Genomic DNA, 16,839 nt, shown 5'->3' with positions numbered 1-16,839 from the left:
CTTTGATTACTGCAAAACAATGCAGTAAGATCATTTCCAAAACCAGGAAATTTGTTTTCCTGATGATATGCCTTCAAGGAAAGAAGAAGACGTGGCCGCGGCCTCTAGACGGGGTCCCTCTACACGACAACTACAGATGGACAAGGTTGTGGAGGAGTACGAGGACATCTTCACCTCCCCTGCAGGGGCTCCTCTACACTGTCAGGTCAAGCACTCCATCGATTTGACCCCAGGTGCGCCACTACCCAATGGACCAATTTATCGTTGCTCCATTCTGGAGAACAATGAAATCAAGAGACAGATTCAGGAGCTCCTGCAGAAAGGTCACATCCGTCCAAGTTCATTGCCTTGTGGGAGCCCGTTTGTGTTGGTACAGAAGAAGGATGGGACGTGGAGACTCTGTATTGACCATCGGGCGCTGAACAAGATCACTGTCCGTAATAGGTACCCGATCCCGCGGATTGATGACCTCCTAGACCAACTAAAGAGGGCGAAATATTTCAGCAAGATCAATCTGAAGTTAGGATATCACCAGGTACCAATCGAACCCTCTGATGTGTGGAAGACTGCCTTCAAATCCAAGGAGGGCCTTTTTGAATGGTTGGTTATGCCTTTCGGATTGACGAATGCTCCTGCAACCTTCATGAGGCTAATGGATGACATCTTGCGGCCATTCACCAACTCCTTTGTAGTAGTATACTTGGATGACATTCTGATCTTCAGCCAGAGTTGGGAAGAGCACCTCCACCACATCCGACAGGTTCTCCAAACACTGCGGCAACACAAGTTATGTGCCAATTTGGAGAAATGCAATTTTGGCATGACCCAGGTTCAGTATCTGGGATTTATCATTGATGAACAGGGGGTGCATGTCGATCTAGCCATGATCCAAGTCATTCGGGATTGGCCATCTCCAACCACTCTAACAGAGCTCCGCAGCTTTCTAGGTCTTGCCAACTTCTACCGCAGGTTCGTGTTGGGGTTTTCTCATATTACTTGGCCCTTGAGTCAAGTCATCAAGGGAGGGGCGAAAGAAAAATTATTTTGGTTTGAATCTCAATAGAAGGCATTCATGGAGTTGAAGGATCGCCTCTGTACGGCACCAGTGCTCGCGTTACCAGATTTACAATAACCATTTGAGGTCGAGACAGATGCCTCTGACTATGCTATTGGGGCAGTCCTTACTCAACATGGACATCCAGTGGCATATCACAGTGAAACACTTTCAGACATAGTCCAGAAGTACCCCACTTATGATAAAGAGATGTATTCCATTGTACAAGCCTGCTGACAATGGAAGCATTACATTTTGGGGAAGGAAACGGTCATCCACACAGACCACCGAGCCCTGTAGTTCATACAGACCCAAGGGAAATTGCAGAATGATCGCCATCAGAAGTGGTCTACATACCTGCAACAGTTCCACTTGAATATCAAGTATAAGAAGGGCAACACCAATAATGTTGCAGATTGCCTCAGTCGACCACCGATCATGGCGTTAACCACCGTGTTCAACTCTTGTGGGAACGAGACTTCTGATTGGCCACTTCTCTACAAAAGTGACCCAGAATTCGGCCACACATACCAGACACTCTTGGAGGGTCGGCATGTTCCATATTTTCACCTCCAGGATGCCCTGTTATGCCACCTGGGTTACCTTTGTGTTCCTTCAAGCGAGCGTGCCAAGATGATTTGGGAAGCACACTACAGTCGGGCTGCTGGGCATTTCGGGGTCGAGAAAACAATGGCTGTACTACAAAATTATTTCTGTTGGCCGAATCTTCGACAGGATGTTGGGAAGTACATCAGATCATGTACTGTCTGTGCCATTGCCAAACTGACCATTAAGAAGCACGGCCTCTATACCCCGTTGCCTACCCCTAGTCGACCTTGGGAATCCATCTCCATGGATTACATGTCAGGCCTTCCTTCCACTAAGCATGGAAATGACTGTGTTTTTGTGGTCGGCGACAGGTTCTCGAAGATGGCCATTATGGCAGCCTGCAAGAAGAATATCACAGCAGAAGCCACTGCTAAACTCTTCTTTGAATGAGTGTGGGTGCACTTTGGGATCCCACAGTCTATCATCTCAGATCGAGATAGTCGGTTTCTCAGCACATTTTGGTCCAGTCTCTGGTCAATGCTGGACACCAAACTCACGAAGTCCATAGCCTTCCATCCTCAAACTGATGGCCAGACAGAGGTTGTCAATAGGATGATTGTGCACATTTTGCACATGTATAACTCAAAGCATCCACGCACATGGGACGAGAGCTTCCCCTATGTTCAACACAACTACAACTGAGCTCTTCACAGCTCCACTGGCCATAGCCCTTTTCAAGTGGGTTTGGGATTCCAGCCACTATGCTCCATTGATGTGGCCATGCCACTTGCAACTACTCACATAAATTCAGCTCATGTCCAGTCTGAAACAGATAAGGCCACCGGCTTCATTGAGCGCATCCATCATATTCGCCAGTAGGTCCATGACATTCTTGAGAAATCAAATGCCAAGTACAAGCAGCGACATGATCAACATCGGGTGCCACACAAGTTTAAGGTGGGCAACAAAGTCTGGTTGCATTTGCAAAAGGAACGCCTTACTGGAGCCTATCGGAAATTGAGACCACTCCGATATGGTCCTTACACCATTACTAAGGCTATGGGAGACAATGCATTTGAGCTCAACATTCCCCCATTCCTTGGCCTGCACCCAATGTTCAATGTGGACCGCCTTCGACCATACTTTCCACCATTTCTAGACACATCCGACATTGTAGAACAACTCAAACCCACAGAATTAAATCCAGATTGCATGGAACAAGATGCAACTGATCGGATCATGGACACACAGATCAAGAACACTCGCCAACAGAATATCCAACTGTATCGAGTTGTCAAAGCAGGCCAACTCCTTCAGTAGGGCAAGTGGCTCACCAGGGAACAAGTTCAGCAAAAGTTTCCTCATCTCATGGAGGTGTTGAGATTGCAACAAGATGATGGAGCTTAGTGAAAAGAGTCGCCTTCACTAAGTGGGCCCACAGGCAAATTATGGCGCAAGTTCTATTTTTCATCACAGTGTGGATGATCACAGTGTGGGTGACCACAGTGTGAGTGATCACAATGTGGGTGACCAAAGTGTGGGTGACCAAAGTGTGGGTGATCAAAGTCTATTTTTAGACTGGCTGCCAAAAATAGAAAAGTCAAATATTATTGTCTCATAATAATATTTGGACTATAAACTTGATCTTATTCTCTTGGAGCACTTCAGTTTGAGCTACAGATGTGGCCCATGCAGCTGTCAGAAGGAAGTACGCTTATCTTATGAGTCAGTTGAGTTGTTGCATGCATGACTTCAGTTAGAACTCAATCAGTTGAGTTTGGTGGAATTGATTGTGGAGTTGATGGAGTTGTGTTCAGTTTGACTTGGTTAAACTAGTTGTAGTTAGTCTAACTACAAATAGACTAATGATGAGTTGTTAAACTAATTATTAACTCATAATGCAACTATATAATACATCAGTTAACTTAGTTGCATGTTAGTGCATGTTCAGTTCAGCAGGGACAGGTGTTAGAGAATTAGATTGCTATCAGTTGTGACTATAGTTGTGCATCAGATCTTGCACAATCAAGGGATTTAGTATGCCAATGAGTTTGCTCATGTATTTTCCCAGTTTGTAGCTTCTACTCATGTCTTACACCTTGTGAGTGATTCTTTGGAGGTCAAATACGAGTTTGGTAGACCATTCTCATTCATTCTTGAGGAGGTATTGAGCAGTGGAGGCAGGCAAGCAATGGAATAGATTTGGTGATCAGATCTTAGTTGTATTGTGTGTAACAGGTGGAGATGGTACTGGATTTATTGTGATAAGCATTTTACTTTGTAATGTTACATGGTCTCAATCATTAATATACAGATAGTGTGGGGTTTTTAGCGAGATGCTTTCCCCGGGTTACATACTGTGTTAATGTGTGAATGCTCTTGATGTTTTATTGTTATTGATGATGCTATATTGATGATCAACGTAGAGGAGCTTATGTATTGTGTATGTATTCCGCAATAGTACATGATCAGGATAATCTTTGTTGAATATGTGTTAAATTATTCAAAATTTCTACATGGTATCAGAGCGAGCTAGATAATTGTAGAAAAAGTTTCTACATGGTATCGGAGCTGTTGATCATCAGATCTACTATTCAGGAAGTGTTTACATTCTATTTCTTCAAGCAAAGTCTGTAATCGGGCCAGGTAGCCTCTGGATTCATCCTTCCTTTGGAAGGTGAGATATCCGGTGAATGCCCATACAGTCAATCTCTATACGAGAAATATTGTGTTCTCACGAATCTTAGATCCGAGGCGGTTGAGTTGGAGCTGGTGGAAATCAAATTTGCAGCAGTGTTGTTGAAATGTCTTTCAACGGATTGCAAATGTTATTCCAAAGCAAGAGCGACCTGGCGCTCAAGGATAAACTCAGAAACAATAAAGGTGAGAATGGATCTTCATCAAAGGTATCTGATGAAGAGAATTGTGCTTTGGCTGCCAAAGCAAAGAAAGGGAAGAGCAAGAAAGCTTCTCAGTCTGGTGCGAAAGGCAAGAAGCAGGATATGTCCAAGGTGAAGTGTTTTCACTGTCACCGGCACGGACATTATGCCACTAATTGTCCGCAAAAGAAGAAGAACAAGCAAGCTACTAGATCTGCAGGGGGATAGGCCTTAGCTTCTCAGTTTGAGCTTGATTTTTCATTGATCGCATGCTTGGTTTCAAGTGTGATGGGATCAGTGTGGTTCTTGGACAGTGGTGGGTCTTTTCACATGACGAGAGATAGAGATTTGTTCTCTGATCTGGAGGACAAAGATCTTGGAGTGCACATCAAGATGGGCGATGATGGTAGATACAGTGCGACCGGTATCGGTACCATTTCCTTTGAGAGGGAGTCTGGTAAACCCTTCGTATTGAAGGAAGTCATGCATGTTCCAGGATTGAAGAAGAATCTCATCTCAGTGGCGATGTTAGAAGACAAGGGGTATGATGTTGTTTTCAGCAAGGGAAAGGCTTTCCTGCGCAGCAAGACAACTGGTGAGACCCGGAAGATAGGGGTTTGAGTGAGGAACCTTTATCAGTTGCATGTAGATGGATGCGCAGCAATGGAGGGCAAGGCAGAAGGATTGGTGATCCGGGATGATGGCGAGTTGTGGCACAGGAGATTGGGTCACCTTCACCATGGAGCCTTGAAGATACTGCAGCAGATCACTACAGGGCTTCCTAAAGGCACACTTGCACCATCAGATTAGTGCAAGGGGTTTTATTTGGGGAAGTTTGTGAAAGCCACCTTTCACGAGAAGGATAGTCGCGCCACGAAGATCCTTGAGAGAATTCACACAAACGTGTGTGGACCTTTCTCAGTTGCTTCGACAACAAAACACAGGTATTATGTGATTTTTGTTGATGATTTCTCTCGTAAGTGCTGGATCTTCTTCATGCAGAAGAAGAGCGAGACATATTCAAAGTTCTGTGAATTCAAAGCACTGGTCGAGAAGGAGTTGGGGAAGAAGGTGAAGGCTCTTAGGAGAGATAATGGTGGTGAATACATCTCAGACGAGTTCAAGGATTTCTGCAAGGCAGAAGGGATTTGTAGAGAGCTCATAGCTCCCCATAACCCACAGCAGAACGGGGTAGCTGAGCGGAAGAACAGAACAATTGTGGGTGCTGCATGGGCAATGTTGCATGATCAGGGCCTACCCCTTCACTTGTGGGCAGAAGCATGCAATACAGAAGTTTATGCAGAACCGTTGTCCTCATAGGATACTTGGCATGAGTACACCTGAGGAGACTTATTCTGGTAAGAAGCCCGATCTTTCTCATCTGAGGATTTTTGGTGCTAACGTTTACATGCATGTGACAAAGGATGCCAGGAAGAAGTTGGAGCCGACCGCAAAAGTTGGGATATTTGTGGGGTACACTGATACGCCCCACAACTATCGTGTGTATTTGCCAGACAGTGATAAAACTGTTGTGCGACGGGATATAAAATTTCGAGAGGAGAAAGCCATGAAGTGTTCACTTGAGAGGGAGCTACACTTGCATGCAGATGAGGAGCTATTAGTTCCTAAGGATGAGCTTCAGGATGTGGGTCAACCACAGGACGAGGTTCATGGAGTGGAAGAGACCACTCATGCAGTGCCAACCATCAGAGGGTGAAAGCTCTTGACAGAAGCTGAGCGACTGGCTCAAGATGCAGAGAAAGTTGTAGGACCACCTACAACCCAACGCAGGCATAGACAGTCACCTGATCGGTACACTGGATACATGGCTCTGATGAGCAAGTGTGTTGTGACTGAGCCATCCTCTTTCGAGGAAGCTGTGGAGGATCCCGCATGGGTAGACGCCATGGTGGAAGAGTATGATTCTATTGTCAGAAACAGTGCATGGGAGATTGTTCCTAGACTGGAAGGGAAATTAGTGGTGGGTTCGAGATGGATCTACAAGGTCAAGCAGGTAGCTGACGGGAGTGTGGAGAAGTACAAAGCAAGATTTGTTGCCCGAGGCTTTTCACAGATAGAGGGGATCGATTATGAGGAGACCTTTGCAACTGTCGCAAGGTATTCTTCCATACGGACGATTCTTGCTCTCTCAGCACAGATGGGATGGCACATTCATCAGATGGATGTGAAGACTGTGTTCCTCAATGGAGTCATTGAGGAGGAGGTGTATATTGAGCAGCCCGAAAGCTTTGAGGTCTTTAGGAGCGATTCGCATGTATGTAGGCTCGAGAGCGTTGTATGGGTTGAAGCAAGCACCATGTTCTTGGTACACATGGATAGACAGCTATTTCACAGGACTTGGATTCTCCAAGAGCGAGGCGGATTCTAACCTATACCAGATTGTGGTGGAGGGTAAGTTGCTTATCATTGTACTGTATGTTGATGATTTGATTCTAACGGGTGATGAGCTGTTGATACTTTCATGCAAGAAGGATCTTGCTACAGAGTTTGAGATGAAGGACTTGGGCCTCCTTCACTATTTCCTAGGATTGGAAATATGGCAGCGCAGTGGTGGACTGTTTGTTTCTTAGGGCAAGTATGCTTGGGAGATACTGGAGAAGTTCAACATGCATGGCTGCAAGCCTGTTGGTACTCCTCTCCTTGGAGGTTGGAGGAAGGAGGATGCCACTTCGGGAGAAGAAGTGGATGCCACTATTTATCGACATTTGGTGGGGTCGCTGATGTATTTGGTCAACACACGACATGATATATGCTATGCAGTTAACCAGCTTTCACAAGCTATGGTTAAGCCTACCAAGCTCTTCTGGAAGGCGGGAAAGCATGTATTGCGCTACTTGAGAGGCACATCAGGATATGGTTTGTGGTACATACAGGAGGATGAGGTGAAGCTATGTGGCTTCACGAATGCAGATTGGGCAGGGAGCCCAACGGACAGAAAGAGCACATTAGGAGGGGTCTTCAATATTGGATCGACAGTAGTTTCTTGGTACAGTAGGAAGCAGAGATCCGTGGCACTCAGTTCAGCGGAGGCCGAGTATATGGCAGCAAGTTTGGCTGCATGCGAGGCTATATGGATGAGGAAGATCATGGTTGGTTTGTTCAGTTCTCATTTGGATCCTACTGTGATTTACTGTGACAACCAAAGTTTCATTAAACTCTCGGCTAATCCTGTATTTCATGATAGATCTAAGCATATTGACATCAGGTACCATCATATCAGAGATTGTGTGCAGCGGAGGATCATGTTGCTTTCATACATTCCAACGGAGGATCAGGACGCTGATATTCTGACGAAGGCTCTCACCAGGAGCAAATTCGAGTACCACCGAGGCAGGATATGGGTTGTTGATAATCCATATCTTGTCGAGAGGGAGTGTTGAGATTGCAACAAGATGATGGAGCTTAGTGAAAAGAGTCGCCTTCACTAAGTGGGCCCGCAGGCAAATTATGGCGCAAGTTCTATTTTTTATCACAGTGTGGATGATCACAGTGTGGGTGACCACAGTGTGAGTGATCACAATGTGGGTGACCAAAGTGTGGGTGACCAAAGTGTGGGTGATAAAAGTTTATTTTTAGACTGGCTGTCAAAAATAGAAAAGTCAAATATCATTGTCTCATAATAATATTTGGACTATAAACTTGATCTTATTCTCTTGGAGCACTTCAGTTTGAGCTACAGATGTGGCCCATGCAGCTGTCAGAAAGAAGTACACTTTTCTTATGAATCAATTGAGTTGTTGCATGCATGACTTCAGTTAGAACTCAATCAGTTGAGTTTGGTGGAGTTCATTGTGGAGTTGATGGAGTTTTGTTCAGTTTGACTTGGTTAAACTAGTTGTAGTTAGTCTAACTGCAGATAGACTAATGATGAGTTGTTAAACTAATTATTAACTCATAATACAACTATAGAATACATCAGTTAACTCAGTTGCATGTCAGTGCATGTTCAGTTCAGCAGGGACAGGTGTTAGAGAATCAGATTGCTATCAGTTGTGACTATAGTTGTGCATCAGATCTTGCACAATCAAGGGATTTAGTATGCCAATGAGTTTGCTCATGTATTTGCCCAGTTTGTAGCTTCTGCTCACGTCTTACACCTTGTGAGTGATTCTTTGGAGGTCAAATACGAGTTTGGTAGACCATTCTCATTCATTCTTGAGCAGGTATTGAGCAGTGGAGGCAGGCAAGCAGTGGAATAGATTTGGAGATTAGATCTTAGTTGTATTTTGTGTAACAGGTGGAGCTGGTACTGGATTGCTTGTGATAAGCATTGTACTTTGTAATGTTACATGGTCTCAATCATTAATATACAGATAGTGTGGGGTTTTTAGCGAGATGCTTTCCCCGGGTGACATACTGTGTTAATGTGTGAATGATCTTGATGTTTTATTGTTATTGATGCTGCTATATTGATGATCAACGTAGAGGAGCTTATGTATTGTGTATGTATTCCGCAATAGTACATGATCATGATAATCTCTATTGAATATGTGTTAAATTATTCAAAATTTCTACAAGAGGAACTCAACGCAATGGGGACCATTGCTTCCTAAGGGGGGAGGAATGATCCAGGTGGATATTGGTGGCCACCTACCAAGTCCACCTGGACCCCCACCATTGTTTCTCTCAGCATTTTCAGTTTCCTTAATTGTAGCACAACTTACTATTTTTAGCAGTTTTTCGGGTCCTGAACTTTTGGAGCCGTTTTGAGGCCCTAAACGACGTTTTTTGGGAAATCTGGGGGCAACATGGGTCCATGGACCAATTTTTTCCTTCCCAAAGTGGTAGTGCTCGGATAGATATTTCTAATGAGCTATTGTACACGTCAAACGGAGATCGTATGCCAAAGTTACGACCCCGGGAAGTTGATGTACCAATTTACCCAAACGGGGCCCACAGTTTGGCATTTCATCTCCTAGGGTTAGATTTTGGAATGTTAAGGGTTTTCCATTGTTTCTCAACAATAAATAGGCCTTCAAGCCTCATTGTAACACAGTTCAGAGGCATGTAGCCACCACATCTCTTCTCAGAGATAAGCTACCATCGCCCTAGCTGGTTTATTTCCATTTCTGGTTGTAAGCATATTTCATTATTTTCCATTAATGAAATGAAGTATTATTTCCACTGCATCTTTGTGTATATGGTTATCTCTATAATTTGTTGTGTTCCTGTTTAAATCCAGATCATCATTTCTCGCGCCGTCGGGACCAGGTAGGAGCTATCCCAATGCTCTTTCATTCTATTCCATTCTTTTTTAGTTTTGAGCAAAATTTCTTAGTTTTTCAAGCCCCTAGGGTTTCAACTTTTGTTTTCTAGATCATCGCACCCTTTCCCTATCGAAAAGTGTGATGCATTTCAGGCTCCTAATAGGCAACCTACCATTCATAGCACTGTCTCTTAAGGGTAAGTGCGATGGGCACAAAAAACTAAATTTAAACAGTTGTTTTTCCTCAAATTTTTAACTGATTTTTGCCCAAGTTGGATCCTAATTTATCTAATGATTGTGTTTCAGATATCTATTGGATCAAAATGGTCGTTATATGGTGAGAATGAGAACATGAGGAACAAGACATGATTGCTTTAAATGACCAAGGTATAGTTGATGCCTTAAAGAACTATAGGTTACTGAAGTTCTTTCGCTTATCCAGCATGCGGTAACAAATGGAACTGCTACATTATCTTGTTCCTGCCTAGGATCCTACTGACCAGTTTTTTCACATTAGGGGGAAAATGATCCCCTTTACCATTGAGGATGTTTACTTTTTGACGGGTTTATCGATGCGGGGTGCCCTCATTTCACTATTAAGATCCACCAGAGGAGGTGAATCAGTGAGGGATTATATTCGTCAGTTCTTCCAGGAAAGATCTCAACCTAGAAGAGATGGAAAGATTCATATCCGAGATGCTAGTGATCGACCTTTGAGAACTATCCTATTTACCCTTGCTAGATTGGCTGGCAGTGCGGCTTTACATTTAGCAAACAGCTCTTATATGCAGTGTGCCTTAGAATGCTTGGAACCAAAGGTATTCAACTGGTGTGAGGCAATTCTTCCATCTATGAGAGAACAAATGACCAAGGTGAAGGCTGGAAAGACAAAAAAATTTGGTTATGGGTCAATCTTGATTTCCTTTGCCTTGGAAATAATCTCGCTTATGCAGCCACAACACATTTCTTTGGGAGTACCTGGACCTAGAGACCCACAGATGCAGCAGTGGGTAGATCTCATGGCTAGGCATGCTGGCCAGTCACTGATCTCATTTTCCTCCGCTTTCTTCAAGTGGTTCGACCATCAGGAGATGGATTTCACGAAATATCCATATGCTAGAATGGACTTCCGTGGTGATCCAGATCTGGTATTTCTAGTTGGGGCATAGTGGAGCGCTATTGGTAAATTGATTTGACCACACTTTTATTTTTAAGTTTTCACTTTTTTTTTTGTTTTTTTATTGTTACCAAGACTAAATAAACTCATATATGTACGCAGATGTTGGACCCATTCAACCTGTGGTACGCCCACGGGAAGCAGGTGCACCAGTGGAGAGAGCTATCGGGAGAGTAGTACTCAGAGATTTGGACATAGCAGAGACCTTGGCTCAACTACAGGATCACATAGAGGGTTTAACCCTCGGTATTCCAGATGTCCGGATTGATGAGTTACCCATGAGATTGCAGCACCATACCACTGGCGTGCCAAGTCGTTGGACGAGACTCCTGCGTATGATAGCACAGGCTGTGCCCTATTATCATCAGTAGCACTTGTCTAGGATATTTTCTACATTCATTTTTTGAGTTTTTGGGTTAGATGACTGATTTTGTCTTGGACACAAACTATTTTCAAAACTTATATACAACTATCTATTGAATTTTAGAGTTTTATTGAGGTTAAGTGATGAAATCCTATTCAAATGATGATGTGATTTGAAAAATGCCTTCTCTACATTTGTTGCAAATGTCTATTTAACACATAGTTTGCTAGAGAGTCAGTTAATATGTTTAAATTCTTGGAAATATGTTGATATTGAATGAATTCAAAATGTCTTTCCAAAATTCGAACTCTTAGGAACATGCAATGAATAGCTAGGTTTCGGATGGAATAGACGCCAGTAAGCTGTAGAATGACAAGTTGTGAATCTAGCCTAACAATGATTTGGTGTATGCCATGTGAAATGGCATCAGAGAGGAGTTCAATCAATGTGCTATACTCAGCGATATTGTTTGTCGATCGACCAATACATATCCCCCTGAAACTCACTAACTCACCGCTTGGAGCAAAGATGGCCCATGCTACATAAGATAAGTTCTACATACTACAACTAGCTCTGCTGGCATACCCAACAAATGGTTTCGAAAAGTTTGACATCTGCAACAAATGTGAAGTGGATTACCTAACCAAATCAAACCTCTAAAAGAAGACTAACACAAAAAAATGCAATGAGTGCATATGTACAGTGAGTTTTACTACACTTAATTAAGCATAGTAACGTTTAAGATACAACCCGTTTTGGGGCTGCGATAATGGAATCCCATCATAATCGACTAACTCGTAGGCTCCTTTTTTCAACACACGTTTAACAACATAAGGGCCCATCCATAATTGTTCAAACTTCCCTGCTCTAGTTTGTCAGAATCCTAATCGTAAAGCAAGACTAGGTCACCTTCTGAGAAGACACGAGGCTTAACATTCTTGTCATATTATGCCTTGATGTGTTTCTTATGTGCTTCGTTAGCCAATGCGGCATCATGACGGGTTTCATCCAGATGGATTAATTCTAAGAAACATGCTTCTTCTTCAAAAGTATTGGGTAGCAGTTCAATTGCGAGCTTGAGGGATGATAATTCACATTAGATTGGTAAGATTGATTCCAAACCATACACCAACTGAAAAGGCGTAAATCCGGTCACATTTCTCACTAAGGTCCGATATGCCCATAGAGCAGAGTACAGGATTAAATGCCAATTTTGTTTATGGATTCTAATCATTCTTTGCAACATGCGCTTAAGGACTTTGTTGATTGCCTCAACCTGTCCATTAGATTGCGGAGAATATGGAGTAGAACTATCATGAGACAGTCCTAATTTGGTAGTTAATTCGATCATCATGTGATTGCGAAAATGCGATCCATGATCTGTGACTATAGCTTGTGGCACACCGAACCTAGAAACCACATGGTTAAAAAAAAAGAGTAGTCGTTTCGCCACTATTGTTCAATGTAGGCATCACCTCGGCCCATTTGGTAAAATAGTCAACAACGACTATAATATACCCATGCCCCCCGACCGAGGTGGGGTTACATGTCATAAGATCAATGCCCCATTTTGGGAATGGACCAATAACAATGATTGGATGCAGTGGTGCAGGTGGTAATTTGGTTTTACGATCAAAAAATTGACAAGCATGGCACCTTCTGATAGTAAGAATGAAATATTTGAATATAGATGGCCAGAAGTAACCAGCTTGTAGGATTTTTGTGCAGTTGCATAACCAAATAAATTCCCCCCAAAAGCACCTGAATGGCATTCATTCAAAGCTTTCTCGGAATCCTCATGAGTAAGGCACCTACATAAGATCGTATCGACACCACAACAATAAAGTTTATCGCCAATGATCAGATAATATTTGGCTTGGTATCAAGTACGTCGTTGTTGGGAGTGATAGGTATTAGGCCGAAAAGCTTGGGTCTGGAGATAGACTACTATATCTCCATACCATGGATTATTTGACGAAATCAGAAATAGAGACTCATCCAAGATTGCTGCTTCAAATGTTAAATCATTGGAGGACGAGGGAAGATTGCAAAGTAGCTCATCAAAGACGAGAGATTTCTTGGATTTGGATTTTATGAATTCCAAATAAAACTCCTACAAGATAACAATAAATTTAGAATATTTGCCCCCCAGCAATTGACATGACAAGATGTATGTCATAGGGTTGCAATATGAGATAATGGTAGTTTTGTGAAGGAGGATGTAATGACAAAATCTTTGCACAGCTTGAACGGCTGCTAAAGCTAACTTTTCAACATATGAATATTTACTTTCTGTGTCATTAAGATTGCGACTCAAATAATATATAGGATGTTCGATTCCACTTTCCTCTTGCACTAAAACCATACCAATGGTTGTATCGGCAATAGTGAGATACAAGTAAAAGTATTTTTGATAGTTTGGGGCATACATTAATGATGCTTTAATCAGGGAATCTTTGAGAGCATCAAAAGAAGCTTGTGTAACTTGGTCCCAATGGAAGGGTACCCCTTTCTTTAATAGACGTGTATAACCTTTAGCTAATTCGGCATAGTTTGGAATGAACCTCCTCAGAAATTTTGCCTTCCCTTGAAGTCTTTGTATCTGTAACAAATTTGAAGGTGGAGGCATGTCAAGAATTGCTTGAACTTTTTGAGGGTTTCGGAGCGGATGCGAGATGAGGGTTTCGCAAGCGAGAGTTCAGCCAAAGGAAGGAATATCGGTGGCTAAGGGTGGAGCCAACGCACCAGGAAGATCCTCAGGTGCGGACCTCATAATCACAGATATCTGGAGAAGAAGAAAAACGAAAAACTAAGGAGCGCGGGATAATCAAAGGGCAAGTTCTGACTGAAAAATGGGAACGGAGCAGGGGAGGGGAGAGATCCCCTCCTACAAGGCAGTAATAACGGGGGAAGTGAGAAAGGAACGACAAAAGGAAGGAGATAAACCAAGTGAAGGTGAAACCTCAGCAGCGGGAGCACAAAGGAGAACATGAGTAACAAGTAAATGTTTGCCGAGGGCGACGAACAAACCCAGGTTTGTAATCCCACCCAATAGATTAGAGAACTATAGAAGCTACATGAGAGATTACACTTTGATCTGTAAGTTCGTAGGATATTGGCCAGCAGAGAAAGATCTACCTAGATGGATCCAGCAGAGGTGGAAACCAAAAGGTCATGTGGAAGTGAAGTTGGGAGCAAAAGGATATTTTACAGTAATATTCTCCAATCTAGAAGACAGGGAAAGGATCTTTGAGGAAGGACCCTACTTCATGAACAATGCTGGACTATTTATGAGGGAGTGGGTAGAATGCTATAACCCAAAGAAGGAAAGGATGTTAGCTACCCCAATATGGATTAGACTCTTTGGCCTACCAACAGAATTCTGGGACCCAGAGATCCTTAAGGGCATAGGAAATGCAATAGGATCGTTTGTGAAAGTGGCAAAGTCGACGAAGAGGGGAAGATACACAACATATGCTAGAATATGTGCATACATGAACATCACAGAGCCGCTTCCAGACACAATAGAATTGGAATATCATGATGAGATCTGGCACCAATCAATTGATTATGAACATATCCCATTTCGTTGCAGAAGATGCCATGAGTATGGCCATTTATATTGGGAATGTCCCATTACAATAGCAGAAAAGGAAAGAGAAGAAGAAAATGAGAGGAGAAATGCAACAAGGAATACAGGAGAAGAGGAAGAGGATTTTAGGGAAGTGCAAAGGAAGAAAAAGAGAGGAAACAACAAAACACAGACGGGTAAGCAAAAAGGAGCCCATAGCACGGAATCCCAAAATAAGTTTCAAATTCTGCAGGAGGACGAAGCAGAAACAGAGACAAACGAGGAAGAGGAATAAGAAGGAATGGAAGCAATGAAAGAAAATACAGACAAAGAGATAGAGCAAATGAATAAGGATCAAGAGAGGGCAGAAAGCCCAAGAGAAAGCCAAGAGGATCAAAGAGAAATGGAAATAGACCCACAAAGAACAAAAGGGGAAGAAGAGGAACAAGTTATGGCGAAGCTTCTGCAGGAATGGAAGAGGCTCGATGAAATATTTATCCCAGAGGATCAGAAACAGAGATACAAAGAAGCTTTCCAAAGATATAAAGAGAAAAAGGGAATAATGGAAGATAGAGAAGACGGGAAAATGGCGAAGCAGGAAGCACAAAATATAGGAATGAGCAGCATTGGCAAGGGAGGCAAAAAAAGAGGTAGAAGAACAATGAGTGAAACAATTCAAGAAGTTGGAGAGATGCTAGTTAATTCAGGAAGAGTGATACCTCTTTCAGAGGTATTCCAATCCCCTCCGAAACTGTTACGATGATAATTACAAGCTGGAACATAAGAGGCCTCAATAGCAGAGGCAAACAGAGGTATTTGAATGACAGACTGAAAAAAGAAAAACCTAGCATAATGATAGTACAGGAAACAAAAATAAGTACTGAGAAAATGAGAGAAATCCTGAATGGAAACAAGAACAGATATGAAATGATGGGACAGGATGCGATTGGGAGCGCAGGAGGTCTGGTAATAATTTGGAACCCTGAAGAAATTCAATTTAGTAATTGGATAAGCTTCCCAAGAATACTAACAGGGACAACAAGGATAATAGGAACTACATAGGAGGTTATAATAACAGGAGTATATGGGTCGCATATCCAAGGAGAAAAGGAACACTTTTTGCAAAATTTAAAAGCATTGAGAAGTCTAATCCCAGGGAAACAATGGATTGTAGGAGGGGACTTCAATCTGATTAAAACCTCAGCGGAAAAAAGAGGAGGACTAAGGAGAATGGATAAAGCAATGGAACAGTTCGGAGATTTGATAAGGGAGCAGAGACTGATCGATATTCAAACCATTAATGGAAACCACACTTGGAATAACCGCAGAGGGGGAGTTAATCAAATCACATCTCGACTTGCCAGATTCTTAATCTCCGAACAAATAATGATGAAGGATGTATTCATAGAAGCCATAATTCTCCCGGTAACAGGATCGAACCATTGGCCGATTAAAATGGAAATAGATCTAAAGCAAAGACCTCCCAACAAACCCTTCAGATTCGAAGCTTTCTGGTTAAGAAATGAAGGACTGGTAGAGAAACTTGAAGAATGGTGGAGGACGAGTGACCAGAGAGGAAGAAATAAGATGCACACCTTTCAACTCAAACTGAAGGAGATGAAGGATAAATTTAAAAAATGGAATAAAGAAGAATTTGGTAACATTCTAGAAGAAAAAAAGTGACTGGAGCAGAGAATGGAAGAGCTGCAGCAGATAGATATCCTAGAAGGTATTCAGGAAGAAAGAACAAAGGAAGAAGGAATTATATTGAACCAGCTAGAAGAAAGAAGGAAACAAGAAGAGATTTTATGGAGACAAAAGTCAAGGGTTCAATGGCTCAGAGAAGGTGAAAAGAATACTAAGTTCTTCCATAAAGCGATGGTACAACATAGACAAAGAAACCGAATCTTCTCAATAAAAAATCAAGAAGGTCAGAGAGTCCTCCAGCACGAAGAAATTGAAAAAGTATTGGTCAATCATTTCAAAAATTTATTAAAGGAAACTCAAGATAATAGATC

Source organism: Pinus tabuliformis, chromosome 5_2 (assembly GCF_031772625.1).
Source record: "Pinus tabuliformis cultivar Carrire ecotype Pingquan chromosome 5_2, CPIR1, whole genome shotgun sequence".
NCBI classification, from domain to species: Eukaryota; Viridiplantae; Streptophyta; class Pinopsida; order Pinales; family Pinaceae; genus Pinus; species Pinus tabuliformis.
Note: the sequence above shows the minus strand (reverse complement) of the source record.